Genomic DNA, 6,026 nt, shown 5'->3' with positions numbered 1-6,026 from the left:
GGTTTGTGAGTTAGGAATATTTGAAGTTGGATTCATGCATAAGTTGAAAACTGCAGAAAATAGCTGAACAGCATGGTGCGCGGCGCGCACCTCACCCCGCGCGGCGCGCAAATGGGTCTGGCCAGATTCTGCTCATTATGTCCCTTTTCACGTGAAATGTTTGACTAGCTATCGACCTCCGATTCACATGAAACTTGTTCTAATATACTTGTATATGAGTAATTAGCATAGAAAAATAGTCCGGGACCCGACCCAAACATGTTGACTTTTTCGTTGACTTTGACCCGACCAAGTTTGACTTTTTGTCAAACTTAACCAATTAATTATGCAATCATTCTAACATGCTTTTATACTTGTATCTTGCATGAAACTTGACAATTTGATTCACATGCTATATTTAATCGAGTCGTAACGAGCCATAGGACTAATTGAACACATTTCGCCCGACCTTGTGTCGTAACCGGTTAATTGATATAACTTAATTGTTTAGGTCAAGGCTAAGCAACTTTCATGCACAAGTTTACTTTGCGAAGTACTTTTATACTCGTGCACTCGAGGTGAGATCATAGTCCCATTTTTTTTACTCTTTTGAACTTACTTTTGGGATGAGAAAACATAAACGATTCTTTTGAACTAAGTGAACACAAGAACGGGAAAACAAACATTCTACATACGAGTTTAGAACAAAATCCTCAATTCAATTATCATTAGTTACATTTGCAGGGTGTAAGTGTAGGCGTGAACTTATGTTGTATGGCCATATGGGTTTGACAACCCTCATCTTTGACGGTTAGCTACCGTCTACGGATGAAATATATTTTCGGGAACAGTGTTGTTCTAGCACTAATTTATGGGGTATTCAACGGACGGAATGTTAAGCTTTGATAATTGGGTGCTCGTGAATATTAACTTTTAGAATGTATTACTATTATTTCAACTTTGCAAATCTTGTGGTTCGACTTACTTTACCTTTACTCACTTACTTAAACCTATGATTTCACCAACGTTTTTGCGTTGACAGATTCTTCTATGTTTTCTCAGGTTTATACATGGCTACTTGATACATGCTTCCGCACTCTTTGATTACTTGATTGGAGTCTACCATGCATGCATACGCTAGGGATAGCACTTTTGGATTCAAACTTTTGTCTACTTACTTACGCTATTTATAGCAACTGTGATTTTAAACTAATTATGTCGCGAGTTATTTCAATCATACTTTACTACTTTTGTAAACTTAGACTTGTTGTCGAACGGTTTTGTAAACTAAACTTGCAAGTCTTGTACCTTTCAAATGAATGCGACATAATTTTGGTCAAACGAGTCTCATATAGGGACTACGACCACGCAACGGGACCTAAGTTAACGGCGCAACCAAAAGTCCTTAAATGGGAGAGATTAGGACATTTTCCATAAATCAATTCATAGGGACATTTGCCTTTTAAGACAGAAGAAGGAAGCATGTTAATAAGATAAGTAGCAGTTAGAACACATTCAGACCACAAATACAGAGGTAATCCCCCCCGAGACATAAGGGATATAGCAACATTAAGAAGATGCCTATGTTTCCTTTCAGCTATACCTTTTTGTTGATATGTGTATCTACAAGAGGTTTGATGAATAATCCATTTATTTTTTATAAACTCACTCATTTTATTATTCAAAAATTCTTTGCCATTAACACTTCTAATAGTTTTGATTATTTTACCAAACTAATTTAAAATTAAGTTAAAAAACAGTTCAAAACAATTAAACACTTCTTCTTTTGATTTTAACAAGTAAGTCCAAACAGCTCTTGAATAATCATCAACAATTGTTAAGAAATATCTGAATCCATCTTTGCTCTTGACTTTATATGGTCCCCATGTATCAAGATGAATTAATTCTCCTAAGTTTTTAGTCTTGTGTTCACTCAATGAAAAATGTTCTCTTGTTTGCTTTGCCTTATGACATGTATCACAGGGTTCAGTGTTAATATTGACTTTACTAAAACCAATTTTATCACTTAATTCATTAAAAGCTTGATTAACAGGATGACCTAACCTTTCATGCCATAGTTTATGTTTAGACAAATTAGTATATATCATGTTGCACTTAAACATCTTACCATGTATAGTTTCATCAAAAAAGTAAAGACCATCAAATTTACTACCAGTCCCCATTAGTATTTGATGAATTAAATTCTGTATATAACATTTACTTTTATCAAAACTCGCAACTAAATTATCGTCTTTAATCATCTTATTAACAGACAATAAACTAACACATTATTGAGGAATAACCAACACATCATACAGTTCAATAGTGTCAGACAGTTTTAAGTTGCCCATTTGTAAAATTTTAGAAACAGTACCATTTGGATGATTAACAGTTAAATTCAAATCAGTAACATCAATAACATTATTTAAGTTTTGAGAATTAGAAACCATGTGTTGATTTTCCGCTGAATCAATTATCCATCCTTTAGAAACAAACTTAGATTGAAAACAGTTTGAAGAATTTGTTTTATCAAAATGAGTATTAAAAAACACATTATTGTTTTGAAAGTTACCTGAGATATTTGACTCTATTTGACTGTAAGCAGGTTTCTCATTAACAAGACTAAGTAGCTTCATAATCTGTTCACTAGTAAGTTAAACATTAGTAGTACTAGTATCATGTTTATCACTAACACAGTTATTGCTATTAAACCTAGGTGCACCTTGATTAAATGGTTTCTTAATATAGCCTGGAGGATAACCAATTAATTCAAAACACCTTTTAACAGTGTGACCAAGCATGTTACAATTAGTACATTTTAAAGGTGGATTTTCATACTTTTTCTTGTTATTATTAGAATTATTACTAACAATATTAACAGTTTTTAGAACTAAAAGCAGATGATTGTGTCTTGCTAACATTTGAACTTGATGAAGTATGCATTCTATGTGACTCATCCCTAGATATAATAGAAAAGGCAGTTTTAACAGTAGGAACAGGATCAGAAGTGAGAATTTGACTTCTAATAGGAACATGTACATCATCAAGACCCATTAAGAATTGCATAAGCTTTAAAAACTGTATATGTTCTTGAAAAGACTTATTTGCAGACACAATATCATCAATTTTAATCATATCATCAAATTGTCTCCACATAGCATTCAACTTATGATAATAATCAGTTAATGATTGACCAGATTGACTACATGAATTAATTTTCTGATATAGATTAAAAGTAACAGAATTATCTATTTTATCATCGGTTTCTTTTAATTCAATCCAAACAGATTCAGCAGTTTTAGAGAAAATTTGACCACTACAAACATCCTCAGATAATGACAATAGAATCCAGGTAAGCACAACAGAATTACATCTATCCCATTGACTGAGTAAAACTTCATCATCTTCATACTCATATCTAGGACATGAACCATCAATAAATCCTAATTTATTTTTAGTTTGCAAAGCAAGTTTGATAGCACATGACCATACATTATAATTTTCAGTACCCTTTAATTTTTGAGTAATAAGAGATGCAACAGAGGTATCACTAGGATGTAAGTAAAGTGGATCATTAAACTCTAAACTACTAATTTTAGTCATACTAGCAGAACTAACAGAACTATCATCAGACATGATTAAAGAATCAAGAAACAAAAAATCAATTAAAAAAATACAGTAAACAAACAGTAAAAGATAATCAACAGATATAACAATTAAACAGAATTTAGAAAGCAAATAGCACATAATAACTGCAACAAATCTACAGTTCAGACACCTGTAAGGAAAGAAAACAAACCCCAATTGACTGGTTACTAACCACGCAACCTGTAGAGATGATTTACGGTATAAAAGGTCAAGATCAAACTACGCTTGATCAGGTATTCATAGATCTCAAAGGATCTAGATCAAGAGTTGGGCATAATGATCTGGTTAAACAAGGTTAAAGAAAACACTAATAAACACGAGAATCCCCTTTGAAGAATTCAAGAATAAAGCAGTAGCGGCGGAAGATCACAATTAGGGTTTTGAAGTGAAACCCTAATTTTAACAGATCAATGAACCCTAGCACCAACAGGATCAACAACCGAACCCAAGCACAGTAGAAACACTTTTCTTTCAATCAGAAAAACACCGAAACCCTAATTTTTCAATTTGATTGAAAAACAGGAGAAGAACACGATAAACACGAACACGATCGAATCAATCAACCTTTCCGCTCTGATACCATGAACAAATATTAGAAGAATCACAAGATATAATCCTTCAATCACAGAAGGATAAAACCTCTAATCACAAGAGGTTAAATAAATTAAACAAAGAAAACAAACGATCTAGTTCACTCAATTACACAATGATTCACACTTAACAAGATCAATACAGTTTGATCTTGTTATCACTCACAAATTGAATCAAAATAGCAAACCCTAATTTGAGAGAAAGATATCGCCCAAAATACAGAAAGTGAAGAACTGAATGATAATAACTAAAAATAAATTAAACTGATATTTATAAATAAGAAATTTTCAGTTTAGCCCCTTGAAGTCTTGTTTGAGTCACCTGCACAAATCTTTTCCTTTTTCTACTTAAGCCACCAAACACCAAGAATAAGAAAATAGCAGCTTTAGTCCCTGCACATGCTTAACCCAGAAATAAATACAAATTTAACAAGAAATGTTTAGATTAGAAATGTATAAAATTCAATATTTAATCAAGATATTCGACAATAGTTTGCTAAAGAAACACTACCATAAGCTAAAAACTTTGATTATTCGACGATTACACAATACCATTTCGCATCCAAAACATAACAATTACATCACAGACCATAACTTCACAAACCACCATGGCCAGTGTAATTTAATCCATCCTTTTATGTTAATTGGACTGACACAACTCGGGTCTCACAAAGTCAGGATCAGCAGGTACCGAGATATCAACACTAGGTCTCAACTCTGCACACACTTTGACCGCATCATGAACTGGATCTTCAAAGAAGTTTTTGATAAGTTACTGGTTGATTGGAGTGCCATTGTCTACAGCAACCATAGCTTGTTGGGTCAAAATGTAGTCAAACCATGGAGCCCATTTTCTTGACCCTAACCTTGCAGTCGTTGAACAGTTATCAACCTTGAACGAAACACCTCGAGCATGTATAAAAGGGTTTAAAGAATCCACAGATTCTATTAAACTTTTGTTGATGATTTCAGAATAAGAGTGCCCTTTCTTCCTCAATACCTCAATATAAAATAATGATCAAGAAGTTGACATTTTAGATACATTTTATTTTAAGTCAAGATTATGTGATATGAAAAAAGGCTCACCTGGGCCATCATTAATGCCACATAGACACCTGCAGTGAAAGGGTATAACGAGCCTAAATCACCTGATGGTCGACTCGAACGAACACGTTCACCAAATTTCCACATCCGAGTCTGATCGATGTTGCCCATTGGGAAGGCTGGAAATCCCTCTTTTTCCTGAGTTAAATTCATAAATTGTTAACAAATTTATCATGTACCATGGTTGCAAATGGCGGTTTGGTGACTAGTCCGTCCAGTTACGCCCAAAAATGTCTAATTAGTTGTAGTGACCCGAATTTTTCCATGATTATATATTAAATGAAAACTATATTTACATGATTAAATATTTCCAACATGTTAAGCAATCAAACTTGTTAAGACTTGATTAATTGAAATGAGTTTATGTAGACAATTGACCACCCAAATTGACCAGCGATTCACGAACGTTAAAAACTTGTAAAAACTACATGATGATATATATATGGGTATATATATATAGTTAACATGATATTATGTTAAGTAAGTATCTCACTAAGTATATTAACAATGAGTTATATATATAAAAATGAGACTACTAAATTAAGAAACTCGAAACGATATATATAACGATTATCGTTATAACAACGTCTTACTAAATACATATATATCGTATTAAGATATTGATAAACTATGTTTAACATGATAAAATGATAATTAAATATATCATTAAGTGTGTTAACAATGAACTACATATGTAAAACAAGA

General features: G+C 32.8%; 1 pseudogene; it reads right to left on the bottom strand.

Annotated features, from left to right (window-relative positions):
* Positions 1–4,857: 4,857 nt before the first annotated feature.
* Positions 4,858–5,474, bottom strand: LOC139900673 (ketol-acid reductoisomerase, chloroplastic-like; annotated as a pseudogene).
* Positions 5,475–6,026: the final 552 nt, after the last annotated feature.

The sequence above is a fragment of the Rutidosis leptorrhynchoides genome, chromosome 3 (genome assembly GCF_046630445.1).
Source record: "Rutidosis leptorrhynchoides isolate AG116_Rl617_1_P2 chromosome 3, CSIRO_AGI_Rlap_v1, whole genome shotgun sequence".
NCBI classification, from domain to species: Eukaryota; Viridiplantae; Streptophyta; class Magnoliopsida; order Asterales; family Asteraceae; genus Rutidosis; species Rutidosis leptorrhynchoides.
Note: the sequence above shows the minus strand (reverse complement) of the source record. Positions and strands in the feature narration are given on the sequence as shown.